The 15183-nt window shown below is 42.5% G+C and overlaps 1 pseudogene; it reads right to left on the reverse strand.

The window, feature by feature from the left end:
• Positions 1-5770: 5770 nt before the first annotated feature.
• LOC127684912 (zinc finger protein 345-like) lies at positions 5771-9691 on the reverse strand (annotated as a pseudogene).
• Positions 9692-15183: the final 5492 nt, after the last annotated feature.

Below are 15183 nucleotides of genomic sequence, written 5' to 3' on the forward strand. Positions count from 1 at the left end.
CTAACCCTAACCCTAACCCTAACCCTAACCCTAACCCTAACCCTAACCCTAATCCTTTACAAATCACTTTTGTATCCACTCTCTACCTAGCTCTAGCCACTCTCAAATAGGTACGGCATTTTCAAAATACATATATAAAGAAACATTTCAAACACAAAGTGACTTGTCTCAATTATCAGTTATCTTAATTTTGTTGGCTCTCTATAATACCATATATTAAATGAACTGATAGCCATATATAAATAATACATAATTGGGAAAAATAAATTTAAGTGACAAATGTAAATTCAATTTGCCAATGGCTCTGAAATGTCCTTGGAAATAGATAAAAATATTAATGCTACAGTTTATATTCATGGTTGTAGCTATCTCTCCTTCTTGAGTTTGCAGTGCATAAATTGAACACTGCTATTTCAACTGAAAAAGTATAGTCTCCTCAAAGCTAGGGGAAGAAGTGTATAGTTCCTACATAGGAGTCTATCTGCAGAACCAGTGACTATTCCAATTCTAGCTGGCTATTCTGTACTACTGTCTGTATGCCACAGACCTGTGGGCTGTGCTCCACAGAACTCCACGTGCTATGTCAGTGCTCAGTGCAAGAATGGCAAGGGAGAGATGGCATAGCTGTTTTCCCAACAGCTCAAGCACAGGTGAAGATCTTGGCAAGAGAATACAAGAGGTTCTAACAGATGGAGAGAGATGAAATGGACAAGGACCTAGAAAGCTGCAGGATCCCACAGCAGAATTTCTTGGCACGTCTTTTTTTGTCTTATATCACAAACTGCATTTTGGAGAAGGTGACAACCCAAAACTGTGGAGTTGTGGGAGAGATGGAGAGGAGAGAAAGAAGGGGGATAGATTTTTAAAGGCCCAAGAAAAACCTACTTATTCTTTCTAAAACCAGGTCAGGAAGGGAGCAGACCAGCAGGACAGAAAACTCTTAGACAGTATCACCCAGTTTTAGCCCAAGGGAACACACAGTCCTTCCTCTACCAGCACGGGCCATCTGGGGAGCCTGCACTTCCACTCGCCACCCTCTGCTGTGGTGGTACCAGAGATCAAGGGGCGAGCTTTTGAAACCCTACCCCAGCCCCTCCTCACCAATGTTAGTGGAGGACACAGGAAGGGATGAGGCTTCCAAATCTACCCAGAGACAAGATACCCCTTCCCAGCCTTGCTGGCATCTGTGAGGCTTAGCGGCAGAATTTGCCCCATGGTAATGAGGTCATCTCACCCTGCCCTAATACTGGAAGTCATGACATTGATGGATTTCCTAGTCAGGGCGGCATGAATGGGGAGCTACAAATCCTACCCCTCCCTAGCAGAATTGAAGCCCCCTACCATGGTGCCAACAGAGGCACAGGTAAAACCAGACTTCTAACACTAACTCAAAGCAATATGGACCCCAGAGGAGGCCTGCCAAGGCAGAAGGATTTTTTCTTTTTAAAGATTTATTTATTTATTATATGTTAGTACATTGTAGCTATCTTCAGACACTCCAGAAGAGGGCATTTAGATCTTGTTACAGATGGTTGTGAGCCACCATGTAGTTGCTGGGATTTGAACTCAGGACCTCCTGAAGAACAGTCAGTGCTCTTAAGTGCTGAGCCATCTCTCCAGACCCAATGCAGAAGATTTAAAAAGAGTATCAAGTTTTGTAATATACAAAACACCTAGATTTCTATATAAAATCACGCATCAATACAAGACCAAGAGAGTCTTAGCTTGAATGAAAATGTCCAACACACTAATATGGCAAAGACCTTATAATTGTCTCCCAATATATTAGGACAGACAGACAGACAGACAGACACACACACACACACACACACACACACACACACATTCAAGAAAATGGAGTAGAAAATATAGTAGCTGAAATAATTTCAAATGAGAGAGGAAAAACAGATTATAAATTTGAGGACTGAACAAAAGAAAATATCCAATATTATCAACAGATAAAATGACAAGGAATTGAATTGTTTCCATCTGTTTTTCCCCACCCACCCTCAATTCATTATGATGAAACTCTATCCTTGAATATTCAGAGCTCTTTAGAGGGACAGAATTTATAGGATGAATTATCTCTCTCCCTCCCTTTCTCTCCTTCCCTCCCTCCCCCCTTCCCATATGTCCTTTCTCTCATAGGGTTTTTTAGAGTGACTTACAGGCTGTGGTCCAGCCAGTCCAACAAGAGCTGTCCTCCAACAGAAGGTCTAAGGATCCAGTTCCATCCATGCTCTGTCCACGTCCATGAGGTAGGATGTCTCCACTGGTTTTCATTTTATGCTGGAGTCCCAAGGAAGTAGGCTCTAATGCCAATGAAAGAATAGATTTGTTAGAGGTCACAGGAGTAAGGCCTTAATCCCACAGGACTGCTGGCCTTATAAAAGCAAAGGAGTGCTCTCAGAATCTCCCTGTGTACAGGAGTAAGGCCACATGAAGACTATCTTCAAATAAGAAGGAACACTTTCATCAGGAACTGAACCTTGCTGGACTTTGACTTTGGACTTTTATTCCCCAGAACTGTGAGAAGTGAATTTCTTTTGTTTGAACTACCTAATCTATGGTATTTTGTTATGGCATCCTGAGCCAACTAAGATCCTGGTGACAAAAAATGGGATGCTGGTATAGCAAACATTAAATATGTCAAAGCACCTTTGCAATTGGATAGTGTTTAGAGAAAGGCCAGAAGGATTCTGAGGCACGTACAGAATGTAAAGGCTATTCTGGTGAGGACTTAAGTGGCAATGAGGAACATAATCTTGGAGCTGGAGATGATCTTTTTAGAATGTTGCACTTTCTCATGAGTTCTTGTGGAAGGAAGAACCCAAGAGTAATGAAATTGGGTAGTTAGTAAAAACTTCTAAATAAAGTACCAAAAGTGATAAGGGGAGTCTCATTACTTTTAGTGAAGATGGAAGATATGAGCTAACATACTGTAATGTTAATCAAGAAGGAATGAGAATCCAAAGATATGGGGAAAGTCTATTCATATGGGGGAATTTGAGGAAGTTTGTTAGGAAGAATGCACTAATGCTATGTCGGAACAACCATTTGATAAGATGATGGGCATAGCTCATGGTCTAATACAGTGATGGGCATGGCTCGTGGGCTGATACAGTGATGGTTATGGCTCATGGTCTAATACAGTGATGGGCATAGGTCATGGGCTAATACAGTGATGGGCATAGGTCATGGGCTAATACAGTGATGGGCATAGCTCATGATCTAATACAGTGATGGGCATAGCTCATGATCTAATACAGTGATGGGCATAGCTCATGATCTAATACAGTGATGGGCATAGCTCATGATCTAATACAGTGATGGGCATAGCTCATGGGCTAATACAGTGATGGGTACAGCTCATGGGCTAATACAGTGATGGGCATAGGTCATGGATTAATACAGTGATGGGCATAGGTCATGAATTAATACAGTGATGGGCATAGGTCATGGATTAATACAATGATGGGTACAGCTCATGGACTAATACAGTGATGGGTACAGCTTATGGCCTAATACAGTGATGGGCACAAATCATGGGCTAATACATTGATGGGCATAGCTCATGGGCTAATACAGTGATGGGTATGGTTCATAAGCAAATTCAACTGTTCAGTGTGGTTTCAACAGGCAAGATGGCTTTAAACTTAAACCTGAAAGCCAAGATTGGAGATGGAGCTATCTGGAAGAGGCATAGATGAAGAACTGCTTCACCAACAGGTCCATTGGCTGTGAATCAAACCAAAAGGGATTATTCTCATAGCTTCAAATCTAGTGGAATTCTCTAAGTTTTGAACTTGCTTGGCATCCATCACCCATCTCTTTGTTGGCATTTCTATCCTTTGGTGCAGGAATGTCTGTCCCACCACAGTATTTTAGAAGTATATAACTTACTCGGTCTCATAGGTTCACAGCTTAGGTTGGATAATCAAGCATCTCAGTCATATCTAATTCAGGTGAAAGACCAAACTCTGGGACTGGAATGTCAGACTTTGGGAGCTGTGGGAGGAGAGTGAATGCACACTATACATGGACATGAATTTGGTGGGGAAGCAGCAGGAGCAGTGTGACAAGGAATAAACTGTGTCTCCCTAAACACATGTACTGAAGGCCTAACTTCTAGCGCAAACTGAATTTGGAAACAGGGCTTTCCAGAGGTAATTAAGGCTATGTGAAGTTGTAAGGACAGGGTCCTAGTCCAATAGGACTGATAACGAGAGAGGCATCTCTCTCACCCTGCACACGAACAATAATCTGTGTGAGGACACATTGAGAGGACAGTTATAAGTCATCAAGATGATGGTGCACGCCTCTAATACCAGCATTTGGACAGGAGGTGCAAGAGGATGAGGCACATCTTCAGATATCTACATAATATATCAGAAACCAGCCTGGACTATATACTACTTAAGATCCAAAGACCACCAAAAAGGAAAAGCAGATGTCTGTGAGTCAGGAAAAGTAGCCTGGCAGGAAATGGGGTCAGATGACCCCTCAAGCCCCAGGACTCTGGGAGACATTTTCCCTCGGTCACCTACAAGACTTTGTTTCAGGAGATCCAGAAACTAATTTTTTAAAACGTGGACTTAAGAAATGAACAATCTTAGAAACCTGCGAAACTACAATCAGAGCTGCCATCCAAATCAGAAACAGAGAACAGGTAGGGTAGTGGGCTAAAAAATGCATTTTGAAGAAATGATATCAGGCTGAAAATTCCTCAAACTTGGTAAAGGATATAAACCTATGGATTGAAGCAGCTCAATAACTACAAAGAGATATCCACTCAAGGAAATCTACATCAAGACACAGCACAGAGGAACTCAAAGATAAAATTACTACAGCCAAAATAATGTTTCCAATACTAACCTTCAAATTTTCAATCGAAAGTTTACACACACAAAGTCACCTGGCACTACTCCAAGAGTATAGAAGAGAAAACAGGCTTCTCACAATCAACACAACATCAATGCAAATCTACAATCACATTGTCTGGGACATAAAAAAAAATTCAAGGTCACTTACAATTGAGGTAAATCTTTATAAATCAATATTCTCGGGAAACTCAGATAGTTTAAAGCACACTGAACATATCAAAGGTCTCTTTTGTAAACTGACTAAGCTGTAAGTCTTCAGCCTTGGGATTAAAATGATTCCCAGGAGACATGATAGAGAGACAAGATGTGCGGAAGCAAGCCCCGTGCCGGTGATGCTCACACAGCAGCTGGCAAGTCTACCTTTTTTTTTTTCTGGTTAACAACACTCAGTTACTGCAACCAACACTTCCTGGGGTCACATCTCAACTCTTTCCCATCTTTTCTGTCTGCTTCCTTTGTGTTCTTGGACTTAAGACTGAAGGACAACTATTCTACCATTTCTGACCCTGGGCAAACTCACCATGACTTCTCAATCTTTTCTATCTATCCTTAAAATGGCCATGCATTTCCTTAGGATTTATCTCCTCATCATTAAGGGGCTATATACCACAAGTAAGATGTCTTCTGTCCGCAGTGCTGTACCCTACTCTCTCACAGATTTGGCAGTGTTCATACACACTAGGATGTTGGAAGTGGATTTCTGTTTACCATTGAGGAAATATTTTTTAAAATGTAAAGCCTCCTTTCACAGTCTAGTGAGTTATGTCCCACATCAGCAGTTATTTCAATAGCTTTTAGGATAACAGTCTTAGAATTCTTTGTAGCCCTCATAACATATGATAAATGCTCAAAACCAACCAACCAACCAAAACTACCCTTGGAATGTATTACACTGATCCAGTGTGGATTCTTTTTTGTTGGCCGTAGACTGAATACTCATTAAAGGCCTGTCCATATGTCTTGTTTTGCTCCCCAGCATGAGTTTTCTGATGCTGAGAAAGAGATGAATTCTGGATAAAAGCTTTTCCACATTCTTTACACTTATAGGGTTTTTCTCCAGTGTGGGTTTTCTGGTGTTTTGTAAGAGATGAGCTCTGGCTGAAAGCTTTCTCACAGTCCTTGCATTTATAAGGCTTCTCTCCAGTGTGTCTTCTCTGATGCCAAGTAGGGCTGAGAGGTCACTGAAGGCTTTGGCACAGTCACCACATTTATAGGGCTTCTCCCCAGTGTGAGTTCTCTGGTGCTGTGTCAGGGCTGAGCAGTAGCCGAAGGCTTTCCCACATTCATTACACTCATAAGGCCTCTCTCCAGTGTGAGTTCTCTGGTGTTGAACAAGGCTCGAGCGGTCACTAAAAGCTCTGCCGCATTCCTTACACTTGTAGGGTCTCTCTCCAGTGTGAATGACCTGATGCTGGGTGAGGAAATGCTTTGGCTGAAGGCCTTCCCACATTTGGAACATTCATACGGTTTCTCTCCTGTATGAATTTGCTGATGTTGAGTGAGGTAGGAGCTCTGATTAAAGGCCTTGCCACGTTCATTACACTCATAGGGTTTCTCTCCAGTGTGGATTATGTGATGTCATATACGGGCTGAGCGGTGGCTGAAGGCCTTCCCACACTCGAGACACTCATAGGGCTTCTCTGCAGTGTGAATCCTCTGGTGTAGGGTAAGGTGTATGCTCTGCCTAAAGGCCTTCCCACACTCATTATGCTCGTAGGGCTTTTCTCTCTCGTGTGAGTTCTCTGATGCAGGATGAAGGCTGAGTAGAAACTGAATGCTTTCCCGCACTCGTTACATTGCCAGGGTTTCCTCCCTGCACACGTTTTCTCTTGTTTAATTATTTCTGAATTTGTAAAATTCTTAAGCAAACCACAATGATTTTCTCTCCTTGGCATTGAACAAGTAGTGATGCTGACTAAAATTCCTTTTAAATTCATCACGTTGGTAGCCTCTCTCCACAGAAAGTCTCTTCTGAGGGACCAGCTCGTCTTAGATGCTTCTTACAGTTTTCCTGACAATTTTCTACAGAGTCTTCACAGTTCCTGGCCCTTTCCTCGGGAAAGCTCTCTAGTAATGCCCCAGGGGATGATTCCTCTTCAGAAAAGAGCTTCTCTGGGGTTAGCTTCATGCTTTATGGTATTGTCTCCCACTCTGAAAGAAAAAAAAAAATTACACACACACAGAAAAATAACCTCTACACTAGAAAATAATAAAACAAATAAAAATGCTTGCGGAAAACACATTGACTTCAAAGATCTCAAAAAGAGTCTTGTATTGTTGGGAGAGCATGAGAAAAGATGGCTGACTGAGAAAAGATGCTGCAAAAAGGGAAGGCAAGAGCAGCCGGGCAACACTGCTTTAGTCAGCAGGTAGGAAGTGAAGAACAGTAATAGAACAAAGCCTCTCAGTGCTGACTTAAGGATGCCCATCAAAAACAGGGTCTATATGACACAAGGATGGGACCAGAAAAGAAGCCACTAGAGACTTAGTCATTGTGCTTTCACTGAATACCCAAACAAAGGCCATCTTTAATTTTCCTTCTTGCTATAACTTTTCCCCATGCTTTCGTGTCCTAACTGTAACTAAAAACTAATCTCTTACACCACACACACACACACTGCATCGAAATTGGTTGCTGCTTTTTCAAAACAAGATGAAAATTCTAGAAGGTAGTATTCAATGTTGTACTGTCTACTAGTTCAAATTATTATAAAGCTTAAGAGTTAGAAAACACATGACTGGGTGAGGTAGCTCATGCCTCTAATCCTAGCACTTGGGAGGCAGCATGAGTTCCAGGCCAGCCTGGTCTATAGACTGAGTTCTAGGGCAACACAACTGCTTGTGGGGTTCCTGTGTCAGCTTGCTGCCTCTGTGGCCTTGCCTTAGGCCAGTTGGTGAGCCTGGAGATCTCCTCAGGATTGAACTACAGTTGCCCTGTGTCTGCTTGCTGAAAGGACTGGAGTGTAGCTGCTGCCTAATGCCTGGTGTCTGCCTGCCAAGGGAACTGGTCTGCAGCTACTGAACTGTATTTGATGTTTGCTACGGGACTGAACTGCTGCCAAAGAAGATCCAGCTCGCCCCCAAAGAACTATTGCTGAACAGGTCCACTTCCCTTACATCCTAATAACTTTTCTCTTCCACTACCTCTGCTGGGTGGTAGGCAAGAGGAGAAGTTGAACCCTTATTAAAAGTACATTGCAAAAAATGTATTCCTATACAGAACAAAATAGAATCATGCTTTTTAAAAGAAAAGGAGCAGTGTGTGCAGAGAACTCACTGTTCCATTTGCTCGGATTGGTTCCCAATGTGTCAGAGGACCTGTGTCAGAATCCTGATGTACTGCTAGACTTCAGGGGGAAAGTATCGTTGCCAAAAGTAGTTTTAAATCCATCTAGGCTTCCAAGGTGTTATCATTTGGATACAGTCCGAATGTGGCCAAGAGGTCATGTGCTAACTCCGTAACTAACAGTGCTGGGGGGGGGGGTAAAATCTTTAAGAAATGAGAAATCTTTAAGAAACCCCTGCAAAGCAAGAACTAGAACATTAAAATATCCATCCCTTTTCATAGTATTTGATTTGATTGATTCTGGCTTTATATCAAATCATCTCCACAGGATTAGAGGACAGCACAGGAGAGACCAGGTCTCCAGGTGGCCATTTCCATGGGGTAGAGGCAATCTGGATAGCTCCTCTACAAGCATCTGAGTTCAATTCCCACTGTCTCCAAGAGTCACTCACCTGGACTGGCTGCTTTCAAGACATCCCTCTCTCGTCCTTCCCTATGCTCCAACTGAGAGATCACATCAGGTTTGGCAATTGGAAGCCTGTTCACAAGGAAAGAAGAGGAGTCTGGTAAGAAGTGTACTGATGGTTTCCTGGTCTTAGGGGAAGATTTGGTGGAGTGGGGAGAAGGGGAGAAGAAAGGGAGGATGAGGAGGGACCACTTCTGTATTTCTTCAACAGTGCTCAGAAGAGGGTAGAAAAGCTCCTGTGGGGTGTGTCCTAGTTAGGGTTACTATGGCTGTGATATAATACCAGGACCAAAGCAACTTGGGGAAGAACTTGGCTTAAATTTCTACATCAGTATTCATCATTGACAGAAGTCAGGACAGGAACTCAAGCAGGGTAGGAACCTGGATGCAGGAGCTGACACAGAGGTCATGGAGGGGTGCTGCCTACTGGCTTGTTCCCCATAGCTTTGCTCAGCCTGCTTTCTTATAGAACCACCAGCCCAAGGATGGATCAATCCACAGTGGGCTGGGTTCTCCCCATTAATCACTAATTAAGAAAATGCCCTACAACCAGACTTATGGAGACATTTTCTCAGTTGAGTTTCCCTCTTTTCGGATAACTAACTTTAGCTTGTGTCTGGTTTACATAAAAGTAGCTAGCACAGGGTCTACTTGAGTTTGGAACAATTAAATCACTTGTTTAAACCTCACTACAAAAACAAATATTATTCTCTTAAGAACTGTTTTCACTAGGACTTTGTCTTTGTACCCTTGACTAAGGAATAAAGAGGGGTGCTACAACCTATTCTCATAAAGTTGTCCATTCCTCAATCCAAGAGTTGGTCAAACTAATCATAAACAAAAAATGGGAACTTTGTCTGGCCAGACAAGGATTAAGAACCTTTGGAACTAAGGGCCTCAGAGTTCCTAGGACCCTAGTGAGTGAAGTACCAAGCCAGGCAAACTCACCCGGGGAGAGGCACCATCCTCACCTAGCAACGCAGGATTTCTGTGCTTCTTACGCATGTCTCCCAGGAGAAGCTTCAGCTCTTCCCATTGGGTGAGAGCCTCACCCATGTTCCTCATCAGCAATTCTTGAAAAGCCAAAGGCACCAATGCTTACCACTGACCTCCTGCCAGAGACCGGCCAGAAGACCTGAAGTGACAGTAGAGGAGTGACAGGAGGAGCAGACGAAAGGACCAGGGAGTCCTCTTTAACACGAAGACCTTCTGACAGAGCTGTGCTCCTCAGACCTGTTCTTTGTCTTTTTAAGTCACATGCAGAGAAAGAATGTGTAATGTCTGACTGTCTCATTGCTTTCTTTTTAAAATTTATTCTTATTTTATGTATGGGTATTTTGACTGCATATATGTATGTGCACCACATCTACACCTGGTGCCTGAAGAGGCCAGGAAAAGATGTCAGATCTGGACCTGGAGTTATAGACAAAGATGTGGGCTGGATTCTGGGAACCAAACTCAGGTTCTCTGAAGGAATAGCAAGTGCTGGTGGCCGTTAAGCTCCCCCCCTCCTCTGCTCTGGAATTTTATCCCATTTACCATCATCAGCAACTATATACCTGGATTGATGTTTCCTAGAAGCTAGGTATGATATGGACATGAGCCAGAACGTATACAAAAGAACTGCTAGTCTTCACGACTCCACAGAAGTACCTTTACTAATTTTTTCCAATCAGTTATGACATCTTTCACCTTGTTGGGTTTCTGAAAGCCTTTATATGGCCCATGTGGCTTACTATGTGACTGAAGACCCAGTACAGGGTTTTCCTGTGGTCTGGTTGTAACATCTCCTCCTTTTACTTAACTCACACCACAGTGACACAGACTCCTTGGCCTCTCTGATCACTTGCAAACACCTTCCTCTCCACCAAAGCTGTTCTCTCTTGGAATATTCCAGTATTCTACTTTTCAGCTACATATCCAATCACCCTCCTTGGTTTTCCAAAATGAACTTTTATCTTAAACCCTTTTCAAATAGTCTCCTTGATGGACACTCCTCCAGGTTCATTAATAACTTGTCAGAGACAATGGTTTCTGCATTTAAAATGCGTGTTTATAAATGTGCTCCTTCATGCTGTCTGGTTTATGTATGCTCTTCTCCTTCAGCAAACATCACGTGACAGGGCCTGTGGCTGTTAGTACTTTGGGTCTCACCAGGCCATTTATAGCGGTGAGAGGCTAGACCATGTGCAGTACAACAGTGGCCAAGAAGCAATACCGGGAAGGAAAGTTCTGTCTATGTGAGGAACATTTCCTGTTAGGCTCACCACCCATCGGTCTCTCAGGATAACCCTAGCGGTCTAGGAAATGGGGCAGAGCAAGTTTAATAGAAGAAGACACATATCCATGCAGAGAAAAGAAATGTAGAGTTACCTGAGTTCCAGGAGTCAGTTTAAAAAAATTGGTTATGCCCTTTTCTTTTGTTTTTTCAGCACTGGAAGGGTCTGCGTCCTCAGAAAGTGTGTCTGTCTAGAAGTGGCTGCCAGGTGCCATCGCAATTAGTCCAGCAGCCAGCACTGGCTACCCTGCCTAAAGGCTAACATGGGGCACAATCCCATAACATCCTGGACACCTTTGCAGTTACACTACTGTAGAATTCTCCTATGAGAACCTGAATACATTATACAGATACATAACTTCTTTTTCTTCTGCTTAGTCAAAACAATACAGATTTCTCTGTACACAGATCCGTACTTCAATTAATGATTCATCTCTGGTCTACTCCAGAATCAAGGGATGTATGAAGCCAAAGTTAGTTTTACTCCTCTTGACCACTGGCCTTTCAAATGTGGTACCTGATCTCAGAGCAGTGATGGGTTTTATGAGAAAACATCTAAAACGTTAAAAAAAACTAAAAACAAATAAAACCCAAACTCAAACAAACAGGATTTGAAATCAATCCTGAGACCTCCTGCTTTTTTCCCCCTATCTGCCAAAATGGGTTATTCTCTTTCCTTAAGGAGTTCTTACGGAGACAAATGCAACTCAGTGTCAGAAGCTAAATTGTCAAAAGTGATGGGTTTTAGGAGGGTTGCCCATTGATGGCTGTTCCTCAAATCCTCAATATGGGTCCCAGGTGCAGAAAGCAAAGGGCTCCCTCACTTCGCTCGGAGAGCCTCACCTTGTTCCAGGATCCACAGAGACTGTCTCACCGCTTGCGCCCCGCCACATGCCAGGGGGAAGGACTTGAGGGCACTGCTCTGGTTCCCAGAGGACCTCGCAGCGCTTTCTACCACTCCTGTATGATGGCTAAGCCCTCTCAATTTCGCACGATGGATGCACGTGGCTTGCCCGTTGCTGCCAGTCCTTCGGTGCTGGCAGTATGTATCGCGTGTCCTGGGACCTTCGCTCTGGGCTACAGAATCCGGAAGAGTCGTGAACCTTATCCATGCAGGCTTCCCATTTTTCCTCTTTAAGAGGAAAATGCCTGGGTGCGTCCCCTACAGGGTTGTTTGTCTAAACCACGCTTTCTCTTATATTTTATTTTTAAATTATATTTGTTTTTGTTTATTAATTTATTTGGATGTATGACATAAAATGCCTATAGCAGTCAGAAGACAACTTGTTAAAGTTGTCCTTCCACTGGGAGTCTAGTTTGGTGGCAGGTACTTTTATCCACTGTGTGGTATTCCAGCCTCCACTTTCATTGAACTTTTAACTGGGAACTGACATCTACTGTGAAATGACTAAGGTAAGGCCATCTTGTCCCAACTTTATTTTGTGTCAGCCTAGACACTTCTCAGTTTCCCACTCCCACTCCCAATAGCCATATCCACCTTGGCTATGCTTTGGGGATTGTCATGACCATAGCCCAGATGTGTTTTGTAATATCTAAAAATACTGCTGAGCTTTACCAAGAAAGCAGATATTATGAGGCCACCTAGATTCCCACACCACCACCATTCCTCCAGCTCTTTTAAAAACCGCCGTACTCCTGAGCTTGGACACCAAGAGACTTTTCAGAGGCACAGGCTCCCTCTTGGTTTGGCCATTAATAAGAGGACTCAAAACTTTTAATTGGCTGAGTTAGTATAAGTATGGTTGTCAGTAACTAGCTCATGTTGATAATTTCAGCTGTCCCTGCTTGAAAAAGCTAGTAACTCGAGGAGAATGGCTGTGTGCGTGTGTTTGGGGTGGGGAGGTAGGGGCAGCTTTATTTAGAAAGTGGAAGCTATGGCCAACAAAGACCATCTTAGCAGGGGATTGCAAAGCATATGTAGAGCATATGAGAGGCACCACGGTAGTGATAAATTTGGGGTGGTCTACTTCTTCCCACACTAATGACTACCAAAATGAAATGAAAGCAAGTAGAGCCAGAGAAGGTTTATTTAGGTTGTCTTAGTGAAAGGTCTGTTATAACTGGAACAGAGATTTACCTTGATTTACATGAAGTAATTAAAGATGCTTGTGCCAGGCTGTTCTGAGTAAAGAAATGTGGATTTTCAACTCTATAAATTACCTCAATTCAGAAATGGCCAGGTTCCAACAAGTGTTACCAAACTGGTACTACTATTAACCATACTGGAGTGGCTAAGGCAACACCTTCTTGTCCTGGTCGTACCCTGACTCCATTTTGTGTCTGTTCAGGTACTTTCCAGTCCTTACCGTATGAGCCGTCACTATTACCTCGTCAATGTGATGGTTAGTAATACACTTTAAGTTTAGACCTTCTGTGCTTGAGGGACCAAAGCACAAAAAAGAATGCCTCTAACACGTAAGTCCCTGACTTATCAAGACTGTACCCCAGCAGCCCACTTCCTTTTCCCCCAGACATTGGACTATTCTTAAATTGACTGATTTTGTAAAGTTTACTGTTCTATCAAGATAGTGGGTCATAAGACTGTTATTTCTGGTTTTGTTTTTGAACTTGCTTATTCTGTTCAGATAGATAATTAGGACAATTGCAAGATATGTTAAAATCAGATCCTGCCTACACATAGACAGGATGCATGTAATCTGTTGGGGTTTGCCTTTATAAGCCCTGGGCTGATATAGTTAGGTGCTGCATCTTGGGAGTGTTCTCAAATGTGGTCCTGACCCCATATTGGGTGCCAGTATCTAAAATAAGAAAAACCCTCTTCTTTTTAAAATTTATTTATGGTCATGGTTAGTCTGTGAACAACCCCAGAATCATAATATCAACACATTCAATACTATTTCTTCACCTGGACCAGAGGCCAGTTGTATAACCCAAACAACTGACATGTTCTACCAAAACAAATGTTCTCCTGGCCCATACCTGACAATGATATCGTTGTGGGCTTTGCCTAATAAACACGGTACCCAAGCTTCAGTAACAAGAGTTCTTTGGAGACAAGAGCCTGCTCTTGGTCACTGGCTAATCAAAGACTCTGATCTGGCTTTTTATTCATGGTAGTCTGTAACTTTATCCCCTGAACTATAATATGAGTCAGACTACCTACTTGAGCTCTGGGATCCTGTGGACTTGTGAATTGTCAATTGGTGTATTCTCATGTATCTTCCCAGGAAACTAGTCAATTTGAGCATCAGTTGGTATTTACAGAAGAGAAATTTTGATCTTCCAGGTCTCCAGGAACAAGCCACAATGTTAGACTGTCCTTTCTCCAATCTAGTGTCTAAATTTTAAGTAGACTGAAAGCTTCTTGGGTAATAACTTTTCTTAACACTTCTCCTCCTGCCAGTGGGCTGAGAGCAAACATGGTCCTTAGGAGAGTTTCTTGTGTCCTTCTCCTTGCTGGCTGGACCACAAACAAGTTGTCAGGGTTCATCCAAAAAAACAAAAACAAAAACAAAAATAAAAACAAAAAAACAAAAAAAACAAAAATAAAAACAAAAAACAGAAAAAAACCCAAAAAACAAACAAACAAAAAAACCATGGTGGATCAATGAGACAGGAATGAAAGCATTACCAATTAGCTCGGAGGGAAGCTAGCTGGACTTTGGGAAAATCTCAATAAAGCAAACCTGGCAACTTTCTCCTCCAAATAAACATAATAGCACAAAGGAAAACTTTCAGTTTTGGTGTGGTCACATTGGGAAGTCTTTGGATGGATATCAGTGGTAGGTAGCTGTAAGCTCTAAGGGGGAAAGAATAAAAGAAAAACTAGGGGTCTACACAGCAAGTGGTCATAGGTTGTAAACTCAGTGACCTATAGTATGGGCTGATGGCAGGGTCTTACACAGAGATTGCTGTGTAACAGTACAGATCACCTCTCCAAAAGGAAACTAAGCATTGTCCTCCCCACTGTTTTCAGTTACTTTTCCCAAAAGCCCATTTGAAGTCTGGATTTGCCCCAGTCTCATTTCACTGGTAATGACAGTGTCTTAGACAAATAAAATACTTGACACTGAGTTTTTTTGTAGAAAAGACTCAGAACTCTCAGGGACAGACAGGTGTCACTAGTCCCCTTTATTTTATTACTCGACATTACAAAACATTAGGTATTATCTACACACAGATCCTGTGATAATTTTCTTCAAGCTACTTATTATACAAAATACACAAAGAATTTATTCCCTGACACTCCTCTGCTTCAAGAGAACAAAATGAATTTGTTTAGTAGCAT

This window comes from Apodemus sylvaticus, chromosome 5, assembly GCF_947179515.1.
Source record: "Apodemus sylvaticus chromosome 5, mApoSyl1.1, whole genome shotgun sequence".
Classification (NCBI taxonomy): domain Eukaryota; kingdom Metazoa; phylum Chordata; class Mammalia; order Rodentia; family Muridae; genus Apodemus; species Apodemus sylvaticus.